The following is a 19,763-nucleotide window of genomic DNA, read 5'->3' as shown; positions in this document are numbered from 1 at the left end:
TCGTAGAGCACAGACTTTAATTGCACTACAGCGCACATTGAGAGGGAAGAGGTCAGAGAGACAGAACGCCAGACATGGCATCACACCCGACGGTTCACACTAGGAGAGTACAATGTGGCCTGGCAGGTCAGAAACCGGAGCCATGGGGTGTTGTCTTGATATTGGGCAAAATCTTCCTCGGGGCCAGCCCTTTGAGAGCAAAAATACCCAATTCAGCCCAAAATACAGGTTCTATTGTGCTGAGCAGTGATCTCATGCAAGTGACAAATGACACCCTCAAAGTGTTATTAGCATATTTATTCTAAGCAGTGAATTTCATATACATTTGGGATTCAAGTTACAGAATATTACAAAGCATAACACTTAGAGCAATGCAAAATATAGTGAAACATGGAACTTAGATAAACATAGAGAAACATAGAGAAATATAGAGAAACATAGAGAAACACAGTCTTACGTCCCTTAATCTCAGCACTGGGGAGACCTTGGGCCCTCATAAGCTAGCTGTAAACAAGCCCCGCTCAGAGGACAATGCTGAAGGACACCGTATGAGCCAATGCCGGGCACCTGTTTCTGCACGAATCAAGTCCACAGGCGATCTTCCCCTGATCCATGTGTGCATGGATATTTTATAACTTCTTGCTGTCAGTCACCATGACGCACAGTTCCAGAACTTTCCCTGTGCAACTGGCTCATGGAAAAAACCCAGCTCTCTCTGAGATGCTCCCTGCTCGCTCCTACCCCCTCCCTTGTTCCCATCTGCGCTGGCTGAGGAATGTCTTATCAGTACCTTCCCAGAGAAAAGGAAGATTAGCTTGGAGCCAGGGCTAACGTTAGTGAGGCTGAATATTCTAAGGGAAGCAGGGATGTATTAACCCCATCTGCAAGCTCTAAAAGGCATGCACTCATAGCTTAGTGTTTATAGCGCTTAAGACTGGCTATCTAAGCGCTATATAGGTGCCATGATGTTCCAAACACTCCAAAAACCTATTAGCTACATAGCTGGGGGCCCTCCCTGCCTGTCATATTCCTTGTAGCTCACTACTGCATAATGGAAGTGCTACAACAGACTACTGTCAGCATTTTTAGCACATACTTTGAATACACTATTGGCTTTCAGCGGCTAATGCTGTCATCTAAAGCCCTGATTGGCAAGGTTGCAATTTCGTGTATCACTACATTCCACCCCTATTCAACGTGTGTGCGACAAAATGCTGACTAATACCTATCAATATAGTATTTAGTGCAGCGATAAAGACCTTGGGGCTTTGCAAGAGGTTTAAGCAAACTATCTTATAGCGGTTAGTTAGCGTGGCATGCAAGGTAAAACACTACCTAAACAAAAATGTACACAAAGTGAACAGTGACATATACCCTTGCCAAAACCTGGCCTACACAAAAATACCTACACAAAGTGAACATGGACATTTACTCTAGCCAAAACCTGGCCTACACAAAAATACCTAAATCAATTTTGTATAACTGATTGTCAGTTAAAAAGCAGCATGCAGTTAAAATGTCAAGGCAATCCAGTGTAGTCTAATCTACAATGCACTATTGCATTTATGTATGGTTACCAATTCTAAAACCTGGCAGCCTTTCACCCTAAGGGCCTACCCTCCCCCTGATCCCAGGGCATTCAAGCGTGACTATGGGCTGTGTGACTAGACACTTCCCCCAGGTAGGTGGAACCCAACCAGAAACCATCTAATTTCGTGAACAAGGTGAACCCATGGGCACCAGGTTGTCTAAATAAAAACAATTCTACTAATTTACATCAAAGCATGGCATGTGTTATTCATGCAATCAAAAGCAAGCAATTCAATCCATATGTATGCTGGTAACTGTAGCTCTGCGTGCCAGTGTGTGGAGGATGGTTGCCCCCACCCAGTAAAAAGCCAACACCTGCTGATTTAACAATGTTTGCCATACAATGCATTGTGTGTATTTAGCAGTCTTGTTGACCTGCCCTATGGCAGACAAAAATGTCTTCATGTCTAAAATTCTGTTATCTTCAATTGGCTGTCAATACTTGTAGCAGTGCTGGGCATATCAATGGGCCCCACTAGGCCAGAAGTTCTATAGCAGAGCTGGCATCAGAACCCATAGTGGCTAGCTTATAGTGCACAGTTTCTATGTCACAAGCATATAAAGCTCCTGTTACTCCCCGCTGCTCCTGCAATTAATGAATCTAGCTCCCTAGCTACGCGCACTCTAGTGATGGGCCATAGAAATGGACTCCATTTGTAGCAGCTTGGTAGTATTAAGGAAACATTGCATAAAATCTAACAGGTTCACAGTGTCTACCTTCTGTGACTTGGAGAATACCCTTCTTCAAGTGGGATATCTACCATATACAATATTAACTTTAGCCACAAACACCATACTACTATCCGGCAGTGGCTGTTTCATCACACCATGGAAAAAATTCATTTAGTCAAGTTATAGTTCATTAAATCTTGGCGAGAACACTCGCTGCAGTTCTTGGTCAGAAAAACATCACATTAGACACATTAAACAAATGGTATCCATTCAGTGACAAAAGATGCCTGACAATGTGCCAGGCCAGTACACTAGCAATTCCATGTGGATACTCATTTGTAGCGCTTTTCCAAAGAATTATTCCAAATGTTTACAATCAAAAGGTGACTCTTTGCATTAGTGTGCTGGAGACAGCTGTCCCCACAAAAACATGAAACTGGTTGGTTTAACAAAAAACCGTGTCACACTCTGTGTCATAAAATCAAACATCAAGTCAGTCATGGTTTCATTTACCTGCCTTAAGCTGGCTGTAAAAGTATCCAGTGTTTCAAAGATTACCATTTCAAATTATAGCTCACACACTTGGCAGCATTGCTTCAATTAAGAATCTTAACCTACGCACAGGTGACTTTGATGTGCGCACCCATCTTATCTCAAAATAAATTACGCTCCTGCTTGCATAATTCTGCTGCCCCAACAGTTCATAAATCATTCTCCTGCCTACGTGCAATGTAGAATATTTTTTTTTTCAAAAAACAAAACATCTCTGGTTAAAGCCATTCAGTTGGAAGAGTAAAACCATTTGGTTTTTTCAGATTCATCTCAACCGTGCATTTAAAAACCATTTTTCAATGTGTTAGCATTCAATTGCTGTGTCACACAGCTGTATGTGGTGCCTGATGTTACAGTCCACAATTCATTGTCCATAGTCCTTTAAACAAGAAAGGGCAAAACATGTCATTTAAATGTGTAGCATCAAATACTTGATAATTAGCCAAGTCTGCACCGTGCCAGTTCAGCAAAAGTTATTACTCTGTTGGACACTATTCGCAGGTTACAGCATTGAGTGCGGTGCAGGGCACGTTAAAGTTGAAATAGCATGTCGCAGTGGCTCGCTTTCTCTGAGAATGCGTCTGACCCTTCTTTGATCAGTGTCACCCACAAACTGCACATTAACTTCCTATATTATGAAATGTCTTGTCGTGCTTTGCCTAGGCAAAATACAAACAGAAATGTTAGGATGTCATCAAAACTTCAATATCAGCGTTATCCACCCCTTCCCATAATACCACCCCCATCTTCAAAAAGTCTCATCAGGTAACTACACACTTTGTCATTGCTACTGCAATTATTTATCACCTTTCTGCATGTTTCTGGGGGCTTATTTACACTCAACCATACGGGGTGTAACTGCCTAATCACAAACTCATTTGTGCAATGCAATCATAGCTGGTCAATGGTACCTCAGACTGATCTGTGCTTTTACAAAGCCATATAGTAAGTACCCAGGTCGCACAATGCTTTTCTTTTTCACCAAAGCGATCACCAATGCCAGGCGCCAACTTGCTTCCAGTGTCCCATGATCTTGGTTTAGGTTGCCCTGCTGGCATCACTCCATTTTTCAAAGGTAAAGTCTTTCAGTATTTATCTTTCTTTTCTTAGCAGTGTCTTTTCAAGCCTCTGGTTTTTTCACTTGTCATTTTTTTTTTCAAAGGGCGTTTGCTGTTTTTGAACCACTCCTTTGAGTGCGATAGTCTGAGTCAGTTTCTTTTGTTGCTTCAACAAATCATTCATTCTTGCACTAAGCCGTGTGGCTTCTGGATCATGGCTAATGTGCAGTGTTCATGTTGTACTTCAAAGCCCCGCTCTGCATGTTGTCTCTTGCAAAACGGCTAAGCACTTTTGTCAGTTTTGCTTCCATCTGGAAGGCCATAATGTCTTTGTCAGTTACTCCATCCCCTGGCAATGTAGCTTGCAGTTTGCCAGATGTGTATTTTCTCTTCTCAAAGCGCCTAGAGGTTTCTTCTCCAGTGCACAGCGCTTTACTTCAGTTCACATCACATGGAGCATTGGAATGCAGCTTGCACAGCAATAGCGCTTTACTTCACTTCACATCACATCACATGGGAATGCGGTTTGCACAGTAATGTCTGTTGGAATGGGCAGCTGTCTTTTCTTGGCCCATTCACAGATGCATAGGTAAATGTTCAGATGTGATGTGCCCGTCTGCCATCCTGCATGAAGCCTTTGCTCCGTACCACAGTTTACTGGGCAAATTCTTTACTTTTTGAACAGCTCTCTGTTTTTGCTCCCCCTTCCTCAGGAATGCAGGCATGTTTATCTTTCGTGTGCACCTGGCAGCGCCATTAGCACGCAGCTTATCTCTTTTGCCTATAACTCTTATACTGTGGCGGCTTCACTCGTTTTAGACAGTTCATCCAAATTAACTCTTTCTTGTACTGTTTCTGCTTTTGTTTGCCTTCACGCACCTCGCCCAAGACAGCTTCAAGGCACAAGCTCTGCACATACAGCAAGACTCTTGTTTTCAAAAGCGGCACTTTTCTTGTCATTTTTCTACTCCATGTAATTTTGCAAAATGTCAAAGCGTCTTTTTTTTTCTTGTAATGTGCGATCTTTCAAGAGAACTCACAACCCATTAAATCTTTGTGCTATCTTATCACACACAGATGTTTCATTCTGTTGTACCATTGCCAAACTATAACCACTCAGTTCAGTGCATTTAAAAAATAAAAATGCCATATTTAGTGCAGCTCCCTGCACGTTTTTTTTTCTGCAAGAACAACCCACACTCTATTGCTTGTGGGCTGTTTAATGTGTCAACAACATTTTTCCCCATGTATCACAGTCAACAGGTCACTATTTCCAAAGCATACATCACTAATGAGGCAACAGCACAAATCCATGGCATAGCATGGGGACAGTCAAAAATACTCCAGGGGCAATTTAGAAAAATATAAATTGTTTTTCCCCCCAACCATTGCAAGCTGGTTCTGCAATTTCAAATCAGTACACAAAAATCGAAAATCCAAATAACATTCACTCACTTTCCTTTTAAGTGAGTCTCTCACCCAATAAAAGCATGGCACAGCCTAAAATGCAATATAACCATTTTAGTGTGTTTCCTTTAAACAGAATTTGCCACCATTAGCACATGGAATTTTACAGTTGCCAAAAGAAAGAAAAAACTCTTTAGGCTCTCAGCACAGATGTTACTCATTCTCCTAAGCATGGCTCATTCCCCTTCCTCATTATTCAGGAATGCCAACCCTTCAAAAGCATACATCAAAAAAGACGAACCTTCGCCTCCGAACATTACAGCCCCCACTCGCTAGCACACTGGGGCTGAGTCAATGGTTAAATCACTATTCACAATTTGCATGTCAAATCCGTGCAATTATTTTTTTTTCCTGCCCTCATGACAGAATAGAGATGAGAACTCCGTCTCATTATGCATTCCAAATTACAACTTTAAACTTGGGAAACCACATGATAAAATTCTTTTTCTAATTGAGCATACATCTTTCTTAACCATTCATCGGAGTGCTTTAAACAAAGCCATTTCCCGCTCGTTTATTGCCTTGTACTCCCTGGCACCAATCCCATGCAATGAGTCAGTCACGACTGATTTACTGAAGGGAGTCTTAACCACACAAGCTATCGGCCACGGCAAGCCGACACAACATTGCTGCCTTTTGAAGTCTCAGAGCTGCAGTGAGACCATCAAGGAAATGCGACAGCCTGCTCCCCACTCTACACTGTGTTCTCTCACACCATTTGTCATGTCAGCATGGCACTGCTCTTCACAAATCCCACAAAGCTGCCACCAAATGTCTTGATATTGGGCAAAATCTTCCTCGGGGCCAGCCCTTTGAGAGCAAAAATACCCAATTCAGCCCAAAATACAGGTTCTATTGTGCTGAGCAGTGATCTCATGCAAGTGACAAATGACACCCTCAAAGTGTTATTAGCATATTTATTCTAAGCAGTGAATTTCATATACATTTGGGATTCAAGTTACAGAATATTACAAAGCATAACACTTAGAGCAATGCAAAATATAGTGAAACATGGAACTTAGATAAACATAGAGAAACATAGAGAAATATAGAGAAACATAGAGAAACACAGTCTTACGTCCCTTAATCTCAGCACTGGGGAGACCTTGGGCCCTCATAAGCTAGCTGTAAACAAGCCCCGCTCAGAGGACAATGCTGAAGGACACCGTATGAGCCAATGCCGGGCACCTGTTTCTGCACGAATCAAGTCCACAGGCGATCTTCCCCTGATCCATGTGTGCATGGATATTTTATAACTTCTTGCTGTCAGTCACCATGACGCACAGTTCCAGAACTTTCCCTGTGCAACTGGCTCATGGAAAAAACCCAGCTCTCTCTGAGATGCTCCCTGCTCGCTCCTACCCCCTCCCTTGTTCCCATCTGCGCTGGCTGAGGAATGTCTTATCAGTACCTTCCCAGAGAAAAGGAAGATTAGCTTGGAGCCAGGGCTAACGTTAGTGAGGCTGAATATTCTAAGGGAAGCAGGGATGTATTAACCCCATCTGCAAGCTCTAAAAGGCATGCACTCATAGCTTAGTGTTTATAGCGCTTAAGACTGGCTATCTAAGCGCTATATAGGTGCCATGATGTTCCAAACACTCCAAAAACCTATTAGCTACTTAGCTGGGGGCCCTCCCTGCCTGTCATATTCCTTGTAGCTCACTACTGCATAATGGAAGTGCTACAACAGACTACTGTCAGCATTTTTAGCACATACTTTGAATACACTATTGGCTTTCAGCGGCTAATGCTGTCATCTAAAGCCCTGATTGGCAAGGTTGCAATTTCGTGTATCACTACAGGTGTGGCAGCTCAAACGAGAATGGAATACCTCAGCGGGCTACAGCAGAGCTTACAGGATGAACTGCCCACAAGTTCCCGCACCGAGTAAGCGTGAACCAGGAGGAGGCGCCCACTGCCGCCAAATCCAGTTGAATAAGCGGCTCTGCAGCGAGACAAGATGCAGTCGGCCTACATAGCCTTCCCTGGGAGCAATCGCTCATCAGATACAGTTATGCAGTGGCTTCCAAGGAATGGGAGGCAGGTGGCAAGGCCAGAGGAAAGAGCCCCACAGTGCAGAGAAGAAGGATAAAAGCCCTAAAGTGAGGAGAGAAACTGAAAGAAGCCTGTGTTGGGGGAGAGACAGAGAAGTCACAGAGTGGGGAGAGGAACCAAAAGATGCCCCAGTGTAGGGCAAGAACAGAGAAACCCCAGTGGGCCTTGGATGCCTTCTGTCTTCACCTCTATGGCAGAGGACTTTGGAATTGACTCCACTCCCAACAGAGGTTCAAATGTGTATCCTTCTACTTATCTTGATGATACAAAGATGAATCAAAGAAGGTCCACTCTTCCTTTGTCGACAAAATGCCACAGGGAATTAGTTCAAAGCTAAGCCGCTGCTGTAAAGGTTCCATTTCCTGTTCTTGTAAAAAGTACCCTTTGCCTTCTGGCATCACACACAAATTGCCTTGCTTGCAGGAAGTGGAGGGGACAGGAAAAAGGAAGTGATCGCTAACCGAAGGCAATACAATGGAACTCCTCTCCATGCCTACCTTCCCTCTCTGGCTACTCTAACTCTGCCCATTCCCATTCCTGCTGGCGTCAAAGGCATTCCATTGATCAGCATCCTGGTGTAAGGCTGGCCTCTGACGCACCCGTCCCAAGAGATCTCCTGAGGGAACTTTCCATGCCCTGGTGTGTCCCTTTGAACTGGAGAATAAAAGGAGGCAGTTCCTGTCATGGTTAAACCCTGCTCACAGAATTGACACTGGTGTGATATCAAATTGATATGGCTTTATAATTGTGTGCTTCTTACCAGTCACCATACTGCAACCAGGCATGGCTTATATTTAGATATTTAGAGATGTTCCTGCCACACGACTGATAAAGGCAGACAATTATTAGATTTCAGATCAGAGGTGCAGACCGTTTAAACGCTATCTGGGTCTGCAGTGACTTTGTGTCCAATCAGCTGTCAGGGATAAACCTACTCTGTACCAGTACCAAGCTGGAGCTGTCATGTCAGGAGACACGTTAAAGCAAGGCACCTGTGTGCACTATAATTTTGCACTTCGCTCTATGTGTTGTTTCCTTTCACTGTCTTGAAAGGTGCTGGCTTAAGTCTAAATCAGCGCATGATCATTCTTCCTACTTTTCTAATCATGCCCTTTATGATAAATGTTCATTTTCCGCAAAGCGTCTTTACTATTCTGATCTCTTACACACTCAATCTACCCACCTTAGGCATCTCTTCCAAGCCCTTGAACAACTTCTTTCTCCTCCTACGCTAGATCATTCTGTTAATTCCACTCTATCTGCTTCTGATTTTGCTAATTTCTTCTCTTCTATAGTCCTCTCACTTCGTTGTGACATTGAGGCCTCTCTTCCACCCGACATGTCACCTTCCTCCCATGTCCATTCCTCATGCTTTTCTTGCTAATTTTGTTCCAGTTTCTAATACCGATTTTCTTCTCTTACTAGCCAAAGCCACCCCACTGCTTCTCCTACTTCTCCTACTGACCCGATTCCGTCTGCATTAATCCTTAAGGTTTATCCTCTTCTTGTACCCTACCATGCTTTCTTTTTTAACAACTGTCTTTCTACCTCTATTTTCCCAAATCTTTTAAACACGCACCTATTATCTCTATCCTAAAGAAACCCACTGCTGACCCTTTGATTGTTTCTAACTTTCGCCCTATCTCTCTCTCCTATCATACCTTTCTAAACTATTAGAACGCCTTGTTTACTCACAGATTTCCTCATTTGTTTCGGACTCTTCTCTTCTTCCCCGATTTCAATCTGTTTTTTGTCCCTTACATTCTACAGAAACTGTTCTTGTCTCTGTAGGGTCTTACAGGCCCTGTTCTGTCTTGGTTTAACTCTTATCTGTTAATCAAATGTTTTCTGTCTCCTCAGTGGGAAAATCCTCTACGTCTCTCTCGCTTGCCATTGGGGTACCACAATGGTCGGTCTCAGGCCCCTTTCTCTTTTCTTTGTACACATCACATCTTGCAGCTATTATTTCCTCCTCTGGCCTATCTCATCACTTCTGCGCCAATGACACTCAACTCTTTCTGTCCTTTTCTTCCTTTTCTCCTGAAATTCATTACACTCTTTCGGCTTGCCTAGTTGCTATTAAATCTTGGATGTCTCCCCACTTTCTTACTCTTACTGTGAGGAAGATTGAAGTACTGTTTTTTCCTGCTAACAATCTTCCTCCTCACCTTCCCCCTTCTTTCATGTCATTTCCTCTTTCTAAGCTCCCAATTTCATCTACGGCTCGTAATCTTGGTCTCTACTTTGACTCAAATCTCTCCTTTTCCCACCACATTTCTCTAACCTCTCGTTCTTGTCATTTTCATCTTCACAACATCTGTAAGGCCCGCCCGTTTCTCACATTTCAAGCATCTAAACTTTTAATCTCCTCTTTAATCTTTTTTTGCTTTTCTACTGTTCTACTGCTCTCTTTGGACTCTCCAATTCTCGTCTTGCTCCTCTTAGATCAGTCTTTAATTCTTTATCGGCACTCTATTTCTTCCTTTCTCGCAGCACTTGGCTGGCTGCCCTTTCACTCTCAAATTAAATGTTCTCTGTTTTGTCTTCAAATCTCTCCATGGTCTTGTCCCTAGCTAGCTTGCTGAACTCCCATCCTTTTACACTCCCTCTGGCTCTCTTCAGTCTTCCTCTCAGTTCAGACTTTTGGCTCCTCGTCCCCCCTGTGCTCAGTCTCATTTTCCTTCTTTTGAACTTTGCCAAACTTCAGTGGAATACTCTTCCACTTTCTCTCCGTTCTATCACTGTCTACCAGTGGTCGAAAGTGTACGAAAAGAAGTAGTGGAACTATGTTCCCTACTGGCCCGCCCCCCACATCCCGGCGCAAACCCAGTACAAACTCCAGACCTGGGTCCCGCCTTTCCTCAATTCTATACCCACCACTGTGTAAAGGCGGAGAGAAACACAGTGAAAGAAAATGCTAAATACTTTTTAAATGACCCCATTAACGTTATTTGATGTCCCTCGCAGCATGCAGGTTTACGCACCCTCTCCTTCCCAATCATCCACCATTCGCACTTCTTAAGGGACATGCTAAAGAATACAGCTACCCTTCCGACCTATCCCTGATGCAATGCAAGTTTTAACTTCTTCTTACACTTTTATGTTAAAATGAAAACGTTCCGGAACGGTTTCTTTTTAAAATAAAAGTATAGGAAAGGTGAAGCTTAATAAAAAAAAGTAGAGGAGCACCGTTTCCAACTGCTCCCGCCCACTTCAACCACTGCCGTCTACTCTCTTTCGTGGTTTATTAAAATCTCATCTACTTCCAACATTCCTGAGTGATCGTTTCGTGGACTTAACTGCTTACTCACTTTTATTGTACCGTGTCTCATTTTTATGTTCAGTGCTTTGGCTTAAGGCGATTAATAAAAGACAAATAAAATACAAAATATAAAATAGAGATCTCTTTTCTGTTATATTCCTGAAATGGTCTGTGGTTTAATGCAAAGCCGACAGGAACATTCATTGGTGCTATTTGACTCCTTTCCCACTCTCAGAGGTATTTTGAAAGAGTGCAATAGGAGTGTATCAGACTGTCCATCTTTCGCGCCTTGAAACACTTGTGTATAGGCGCGTTACAAATGCCATATCATATCATATCATGATAACCTTCTATCAGAAAATAATTCATATGGTTATCATTGTGTATGAATTTGAAACTGCGTTCGTGCCATGGCCTTCCCTAAGAGCAGGTGACAGAAGAATCATTTGCTTGGGCAGCAACAGCTGTGTTTTCACATTGGGTTCATTCTGTAACATACTTGAATTACAATGCAATGAAACCAGCTTCTTTTGTATAGCAATGCTTTAGTGACACCGAGGAGGGGTTTTGTCACGCGAAACAGAGGTGTAGTTTGAGAGTGACTTGTGCCATTCCGGGGTGGGTGGGCGGCGCATATTATTGTTTCGCCCTAGGCGCCACGTTGGCTAGAAACTGCCCTGATTATGCACATAAACACGAAGGAAGCTTCAAAAGTGGCCACGTAGGAAGCATGCCGTCCTCCGAGAGAAGTCTTTGGCGCTTAGGAGGCAGGGTGGCTGCTCTCACAGGTCAGCGCGCACTTGGAAGCAGCCGCCTGACAAGAACACACCGTGCAAGCACACAGAGATATATCCTGCAGCGGTGAGTTTTAGTGTAATCGGAATTACTTTGTGATTCTTTGCTTTGTTCTGTGCAGGATGTCATCCGCATGTATCAGACCATCGTGGGCGAGATACGAAGATTAGACAACACAAGCGCTTTTGAAATCACACAGGCACCTTCTGCGGACATAAATAGCAATAAAACATGAAACAGTGTTTTTAGGCACATGGCACGGGGTGGGGCTATAGAAGACGCATAATGGGACGGATGCTGCCGACCTACGTTGCTGGGGTCTCAGGAAAGCGCTACATCCCTACATCATGGTGGCATAGGCTTCTGACTACCTCCCACCTCTCCATTGGGATGAAGAAGTAATCAGGGTCAAAGCATTGAGTCTGATAACACCAAAGATCATTACACCAAGACTACGGAACATTTTAGATGTCATTTCTTTCTTGTTTTTAATGTTATCTGGTCCTAGCTCCTAGAAGCAGAGGAGATGAGTACATAGAGCAAAGAGGTTGAAGGCTATTGACTTGGGGGGCAGGAGCAGGCGTGTGATTCAGCGATCATGTAGAAGAGAATCTGGCAAAGGAAAGATCCAAAGAGGGACAAGCTAAGGGTGGGTTGCACCATGTGAGATGTGTGAGAGGGGCGGGGGGGGTGCTTGTTTCCGCTGGAGTAGCTACTCCTGCAACAGGAGGATCTTTTTAGGTTCCGTTGTACATTGTATCAGAAGGGGCGAGTCTAATTTTCAGTTTTTTTTCTCCATTTTCTTGTTGCAGTCTAGTGATGGGTAGTTTAGAGTGAAGCAAACGCTGCTGAAAATGCTGTGTGTGTCAGATATATATATGGCAGATTTTGCCATTGTTGCCTCCTATGGGACACAGCCAGAGTTTGCAAGTATAACCGAAAAACCTCAGAAATTCTCCAGTTATGGTAAGCTAAGCAAGCATAACTCGCCCAACCACCGTGGGACACAGCCAGAGTTTGCCTGATAGTGAAAGCAAGTGTTGTCAAGGCTTTAAGTGGGTCGGGGATAACCAGAGCAGAGCCTGGCAATCTCCACAAAGTGTTCCTGATCCAGGTCTCCCCGCCACCCTCCCCCCACTATCACCAGAAGCGCCCTCTCCCTTTCACTCAAAGAGCTGCATGGTTAAAGGGCTGCCTGAAGGGATTGACACCTCACACAAAGAAACAAAAGTAGCGTGTTTCAAAATTATAGGCTTTGTGAATAAGAAACAAAAGACCTCACCAAAAGGAATGATGACAGTGTGCCCCGCCTCTCCTGCTTGGCACCCTCTGCCTAGGAGCCAAGCAATCGCCATCCCCCACTATTTTCATAGCTATGCCATGCCCCCTAACTAGAGCCCACCCTCCCTGATTCGTCCTCCCAGTTAAAGCACTGAGTGTTGTGCTTTCAGAGGTGGGCTGATGCGAATGAAGATCAATGAAGCCTAGATGAGCCATGCTACAGAATAGAGGGTGGGTTTCATGGGGCGCGATAATCCCAGCGTAAATCAAGGCGATCATGGGCAGACCGTGAATGCGTAACTCCTGCGACAATTCCTTTACTTTAATAAACATAACTTATGAACCTGTATAAAAACAAACAAATGCAATGGACCATTCAGATTCTGAAGAAGATACCGGGGGCATTAAACGTGCTCATATTTCTGTACTTTACCTCAGCTCGACGACTTATTGAGAAGAAGACTGCCCCCCCGTCCTCCAGGAGTGATATATTGGATAAAGGATCCCCTACCATGCGTTTGCAGGTCACCGGGGACTTTTGTGACCAACTACTAGAGGAGCGTGGGCGAAGGACGAGTACCTTTATAAGTTCACAGAATTTCAAGGTGATTTTTGCAATACATTGTTACCCTACCTTGTGAGTACTTTATTCTTTATTATGCATGAAGACCCATAGACTTCTTCATCAGATGGCGGTCGAAGAGTGAAATGAGTAACACAAAAGCCCACACTGGAAATTCTTTCCTGCATAAAAACAAGAGAACACCTTCAGTTTAAGCTTCATTAGGTGAAAGTAGAATATACCTTGAGTGCAGGACTGGGACAGCCACCTTATCTGCAAAGGCACCCCTCTGGCACCAAGGAAGTCACATAATGGCACTATCAGCTGGCGAATTGCATTTTAAGAAGGTACACAGTATTCACACAAAAGCGCCACTGCATGGAATATATTCATATAATTCGGCGCAAGCAATGTCAAAATGGGATCCAGTATGTTAACAAGTATATGCTATTTCACAAACATCTTATGAGGAAATATTTTAAAACAGACTAATTGAAATCATTATTTTCTGATTCTTGTTTGCCTCACATAGTTTAAAGATGTTTTTAGATATTCTAAATGTGCTCCACTACCTTGAAGCGTTTCATGTGCTACATGGAATTGCCAATAAAAGTCTTGGACCCAAATAACTGGACAGATTCAAAGAATATGGCAAAGTACTACTTTATTCTTAGTATAAAATAAAGTAGGGCAATCTGGTGAACAACGGGCTGTACTGCACACACTCACACCCACATTTGGTTATACAAAGCTTTTATACCTCAATGTACGTCAGCTATTTATTTATTTATTTATTTGAATTTATAAAGCGCACAAACGGCCCTGAGGCATCGTGGCGCTGTTACAGTACATTCACTTAGATACAGCTTAAAAAACAGATTCTTGAAAACAAGATTACAGAGGTTCAAAGACAGTGTTGTGGAAGTGTTCCATGGTTACAGGGGAACGTCAATACAAACATGCAGGTACAGTCTAGTTGAATAACTTGGTGTTTAGCACCTTTCTGAACGCCGTGAGGGCGTTTTCCTTTCTTAGGCTGAGTGGGAGGGCGTTCCAAGCTTTTGGGGCTAACACTTCAAAGCTGGTGCCGCCGCTGTGAAGTTATCCTACGTGGCAAACTGAAAAATCTATTGAAGGGAGGGATTGGTTAAGGGAGCATATGTACCTTTAATATATATAAATGTTAGTGACACCATTTGTTAGGGAGAATTCTTTTTAATTCTTTATTTTAATTTGAGTAATTAGAACAGGACTGAACAATAAATCACAAAGTATCATAACACAGCATAAAGGATATAAACATGTAGGAATAGAAAAAGAAAGAAGAAAAAAAAAACCTTAAATATACAATTTAACGATGAACTAGTACCTACTCAAAAAAGCTCCCCAGACCTTCGTATATAAGCTCAATTTTCCCATTTTTCTGTATATAAATTTCTCAATATTCGCTAAGCAGTTCATTTCTGTAATCCAATCCTCCAATATTGGTGAGACGCACGATTTCCAGCTCCTCAAAATCATTATTTTGCAAATAGAAGCACCTGAGACAAATAATACAAACCTCATGCCAAAAACCACGAACCCTCACACAGTCCCACAGCAAATGTTCCATACTGCCTTTCTCACTCCAGCAACACCAACAAACATCAGAATCAGACAAACCTCTATTTTTAAGCCTTTCCGGGCTCCAAAGAACTCTATTGAGAATTTTAATTTGTCTCAAACGTTCAGTCAAACTTATCGAACAAAGCTTCACATTCGCACACATCACAAGCCACAGGTCAGAAGTGATTTCACAACCCACTCTTCTGCTCCATTCATTAAGTAATTCAGTATTCTCCTTATAATTCGATACAATTCGATGATAAACCCTACTCGCAAGGCACTGAACGCCAGTAGTGAAAAGTAGTGAAAAGTTCAACATTCGCATCCCTGTCACAATGCACTTCACCAATACATCTCTTCAATTTCCTGAAGTCCGAGATAGAAACATTTTCAACAGTAAAAGTAGCACTTAACTCAGCACTGTTAGGGAGAATTCTCATAAAAATGCTAATTCCCTTCACCTAAGAGACCCCCAGCAACTTTGTTGGATTTTGGAGCCTTTTTTTCCCACTCTTTCATATATTTTGATGTGTGTTTTACATTTGTGTTCTTTGATTGTGGAGTTTTAGATAACTCCATAGGCATCATCTTTTCATGTGTGTTACGCAGCACGTTCAGTGCAATGACACGGGGATGTCTTTTTAGACTTCTCAAAGATTTAAATTCCTTCACTGGGATAAACTACTGTTTACCAGAGAATGTAAAGTGAAATTGACTTTACTAGTATTTCCAAATTCATAGACCCAGCACACACCATCTTACAATGGAGTGCTGGAGGGGTTGCATAGTATCACTCATGTAGCAGTCAAATGCTACCCTTTCCTATTGAAAAGGTTGGTGGCAGTAGTTTTACAATGAACTACCATGACTTTTTCCGACCGCGAACACCGGTAGCTAAAAATCACGGGAGCCATGTTTTTCAAGATGGCGCCTTAAGTGCTGGTCTTCTTTTTTTGCTGTTTCTTTTTGGAAAGGTCCTTCTAGTGTTTGTCTCTGCGCGCCAAACCAGGTTTAGTCCCTTTGTTCGTGTGCCTTTGGCGAGCTTCAGGACTGAAGACCGCCTCTGGTGTCTGAGTGTCTTGGGTGGGCAGGAAGTGAGGGAGGTACCCGAAACTCCCTGTGCTTAGTCTCCTAGGACACTCAAGTGCACTCTGGCGTGGTTGGCTGGCTGACTGTCCAGCAAGGACAGCCACCCTGCTGGGTGAGTGACACCTAGGCTGGAATGAAAGAGAGAAAACTGTTTAAAAGGCGAGTCTCTTGGACTGAAAAGCAGAGTCGACCACTGGAACGAAAGAACTGAAGACGAGCTGGAAGAGGACAGCTGCTGCAACTCTTGGACCGTTGGTTTGCCTGGTGAAGCCCTGCTGCAGGTCTGATTTGTCAAACTCCATTCGACAGAGAAGCTCCTTCAAGGACGGCTTCTTCCTTTGAGTTGGTGGGACCAATCAACTCATAAGACACCTGGATACCATTCTCAAGGCTGGTTAGGATTAACCAGGTAGAGGGACACCAGTTTGTGTTCTTGAATCTACAGCTACTGGAACTGAAGTGACTCCATCTTGTTTGCTTCAACGATCCCGTGCAGGTGTCCCCCAGCGTCCTCCCTCTTGTCCCCATGACTGAGGCTCAGGAACAGTGAGATCTGCAGGACCTGCCAGGAACCACGACTTCAGCAACATTTGTTTTCTGCATACAAAGGTACTGTGCCAACCCGATTGAGAGAACGCCACTCTCACAGTGAAAGTTCGTGAAACTTTCTCAACTTGCAAGCCTAATCAGTTTCTGTCCCAACAAATTATCCTTTTTCGTCTAAACTACTTCTGAGAACTTTTGCAAAGACGTTACCGTTTGATACCAGATCTGCTCTTTCCTATCCAGAACACTAGCCCATTGACTTTGGCCTGGCCTATTGACTTGAATTGAACTCTTCTGGTGAACGGAAACTATTTGCACTGCCTAGAAAGTATATGTGATCTATTCTACTTACTTTTGTCCTTTTTGCTCACTGCTAAGTAATTGAACTGCCATTTTGCTCCTATTTCAGGGGAGCTCAAACTGTCTCAAAAGCTTACAGTTTTGTATTGAAGTGTATGGGTATACAATATTAAGTTGCCTTCTGCTAGTGAAATGTTTTCTAAATGATTGTGTAATAAATTACTAAGTGTTTTTACCAGGAAACCTTGTGTATACGTGTTTACTTGAACCACTGTGATCGTAAGTCCTCTGTGTAACTACTTGTATTGCTCACATTCACTTTTGAGATAAGCCTGGCTGCTCAGCTCGCTACCAAAAACTGTGTGGTACAGACTTATACCAAAGGTTGGTTTGGCTAACACTTGTAGTCCTAACTGTGGGTAGTGGTCCCAGAGGGTACTGCCTGCAATTCTGCCTAACACCATTGGCTACCTCTTATCTGTTAGGCATGCCTCAAACTACCTATAAATACATATAACACTGATTATAGAAGAAAAACGGCAGCAGGCTGGCCTTTGCAACATTGTATAGCATGTTGCTACATAGACCCTGTGATTGGTTCGCATGCTTTCCTAACCTTGGACTTTCGGCTCGTTAGCAGCACGAAAGCAAAATGGACCCCAGGTACTCCCCGCCTTCCCAATTAGTCCATCATCTCTCATCGGTCCGGCCCTAAGCCAAGGCTTCTCCTTTGTAGTTGACCTTGCAGTCTGTTCTTTCCTCTGGGACATATAAGGGGGTGTAGGTACACCATTGTCTTTGTCTAGAGCTTAATAAATAACCCTTGTTTTTGACTCCTGAATCACGTGTGAGGAGACCGCAAATGTGTCCATCTCGACCTTTTATTTACTGCTGTTTGATGTAATTGTACTGGGTGTCATTAATCCTCTCAGCCTCTAGAGACTTGCTCACTCCACCTTGCATAGGCTTTTTGCATCTTTTAATTGTCCAATGCATGGCTCTTGAAGATGTTTTCCTCTTTGCTTAATCGAAGAGAAATATGTCTTACCTACATGGCTTATCCTTTTGACTCCCCTTGTGCCTTGCAATTATTCCTTGAAATAGCATCCTTGATCCTAGGCCAATAGACTTCTCTTTGTTCTTCACACACAGCTGGTATTGAAGCATCTCATGACTCTGCAGGCCTGGTCTGCCTCTGAGGTTGCTTGATTGGTTTTAATACTAGTCCGGCGTTCACCTTTCCATCATGGCTGCCATAGCCACTTTATATATTCCTCTGCAGCAAACTTCTTTATGTCTCATCTACTTTGCGTTTCTGTCTATGTACATTTATTAGTCAGCAGTTTACTTTATCTTATTTTCATAGATGATTTATTTGTATTGGATTAAATGTTTCTCTTGTTACTTCAGTTACATCTTTATTCTTCAGTATTTGCATATCGGTTCAATGTGTCTTTGTGTCTTCCCTTCATGATGTCACTCTGCCCTCGTCAGATTTCACGTACAGCTCTGTGATGTCCAATGGGGTCTGGCGACATCCTTCCACCCTTTCAGTGCGAGGGTACATTCGGTATGGTTGTCTGAGTGCATATCGTCTCTCATACACTTGATGTGGTATTGGGATGATACCTGGTGTCCCACATAGGGCGCTTCTCCTGCTATTCCAGTTTGACGAAGGTGAGGGGGTGGGAGCTAGGGATGACGTATCCACCTGCTCCTCTACATTAACATTTCACTGCTGCAGCTAACTTTTAATTTTTCTAAATACAATATTTGTCTGCATCTCTACCTGCAAAGAATTCAAAGTTTAATTAAACTTAAAAATATCTTGGTGCACCACTCTGCACGCTAGAGCATTAAGTTAGAGGTAAGCATATGTATTTTGCAGCCTCTATAGTGTTAGGGCTGTGTGGCGATTTCAATGCAAGGCTGCAATGCAGTAGATCTAGTTTTGGGTACATATAATCAATGTGGAATCTGTTTCAATGAAAATGAACACACCCATATGCAGCGTGTACAGCGTCACAAAAAATGTTTTGACCAGTTTAATACAATGCTCTTAAAAGCCATTTTGTGATTTAAAATACGTAATAACATGCAGATAGATTCTTGCTCTCCTGTGTTAAAATTCAGAAGTGTACAAAATAAAGACACTAACATAAGCAGTTCCTTACCAGTTAATGACTGCAAAATGTCACAGAAAGGTATTTCAGAAAAACTGATTGTGAAAAATTAATCACGCATCGTTAAGTGCTCCAATGGCAGCTGGAATTCTGCTCTGTGCTGAATCAAGCAACAGGCTTTGTAGTTTCACAACTTAACTGTAATAAAATATTAGAGTTGTGATACTGATAACATGTTTGTGGCACAGGAAAGTCTATTTGCTTGTTTCCAATAACAGAGCCTACTATTGCAGAACTCACCGATTATGTTACCCTTTCAAAAATGTGGAAAGCAATTGTGTGGAGTGCGGTGCATGCTCTCTGCAAACACAATGGCCTGGTATCTAGACCTACAGCAGATAACACATCTTTCTCCATGATATTTTATGGTAAATTCATATTCCTTTTTTAACTCTCGCAAAGAGTTGGTTGCTATACTATATATGCCAAGCTGAAAGGTCGAGTTGGCCCTGCCAGGATTAGAACTTGCAACCTGCACAGCACACACAGATCTCAGCAGTGAGTGCTCACCCCTCTAAGCTATTTGCCAACCTTAGAATAACTTGCCTATCACACACCTATGGGCATTGGCATAGGAAGACTATGTTGTTGCATATTTCTCTGTGAATTGGGTAGTCTCTGGAAAAAACATCTTCACCCTTCAGTCCTTCATCTCAGTAAAGTTGTGAACTGATGACAAGTATCTATTTTTATCCCAGTAGGTTCTTAGCCCTGGCCCTGAGATGCTCAGTTTAACCTTCCCCATT

General features: G+C 42.9%; 1 long non-coding RNA gene across 1 annotated transcript in view; it reads right to left on the bottom strand.

Annotated features, from left to right (window-relative positions):
- Positions 1-282: 282 nt before the first annotated feature.
- LOC138480847 (uncharacterized) overlaps positions 283-19,763 on the bottom strand; it is a 123,680-nt gene continuing 104,199 nt past the window's right edge. Inside the window, exons 2-3 of the long non-coding RNA XR_011274145.1 lie at positions 13,367-13,476; positions 283-3,473 (exon numbers count right to left, since the gene is read on the bottom strand). This is a non-coding gene — a long non-coding RNA (uncharacterized lncRNA). The remainder of the gene's footprint in view (positions 3,474-13,366; positions 13,477-19,763) is intronic.

The sequence above is a fragment of the Ambystoma mexicanum genome, chromosome 5p, assembly GCF_040938575.1.
Source record: "Ambystoma mexicanum isolate Mex_15411 chromosome 5p, UKY_AmexF1_1, whole genome shotgun sequence".
Taxonomy (NCBI): domain Eukaryota; kingdom Metazoa; phylum Chordata; class Amphibia; order Caudata; family Ambystomatidae; genus Ambystoma; species Ambystoma mexicanum.
Note: the sequence above shows the minus strand (reverse complement) of the source record. Positions and strands in the feature narration are given on the sequence as shown.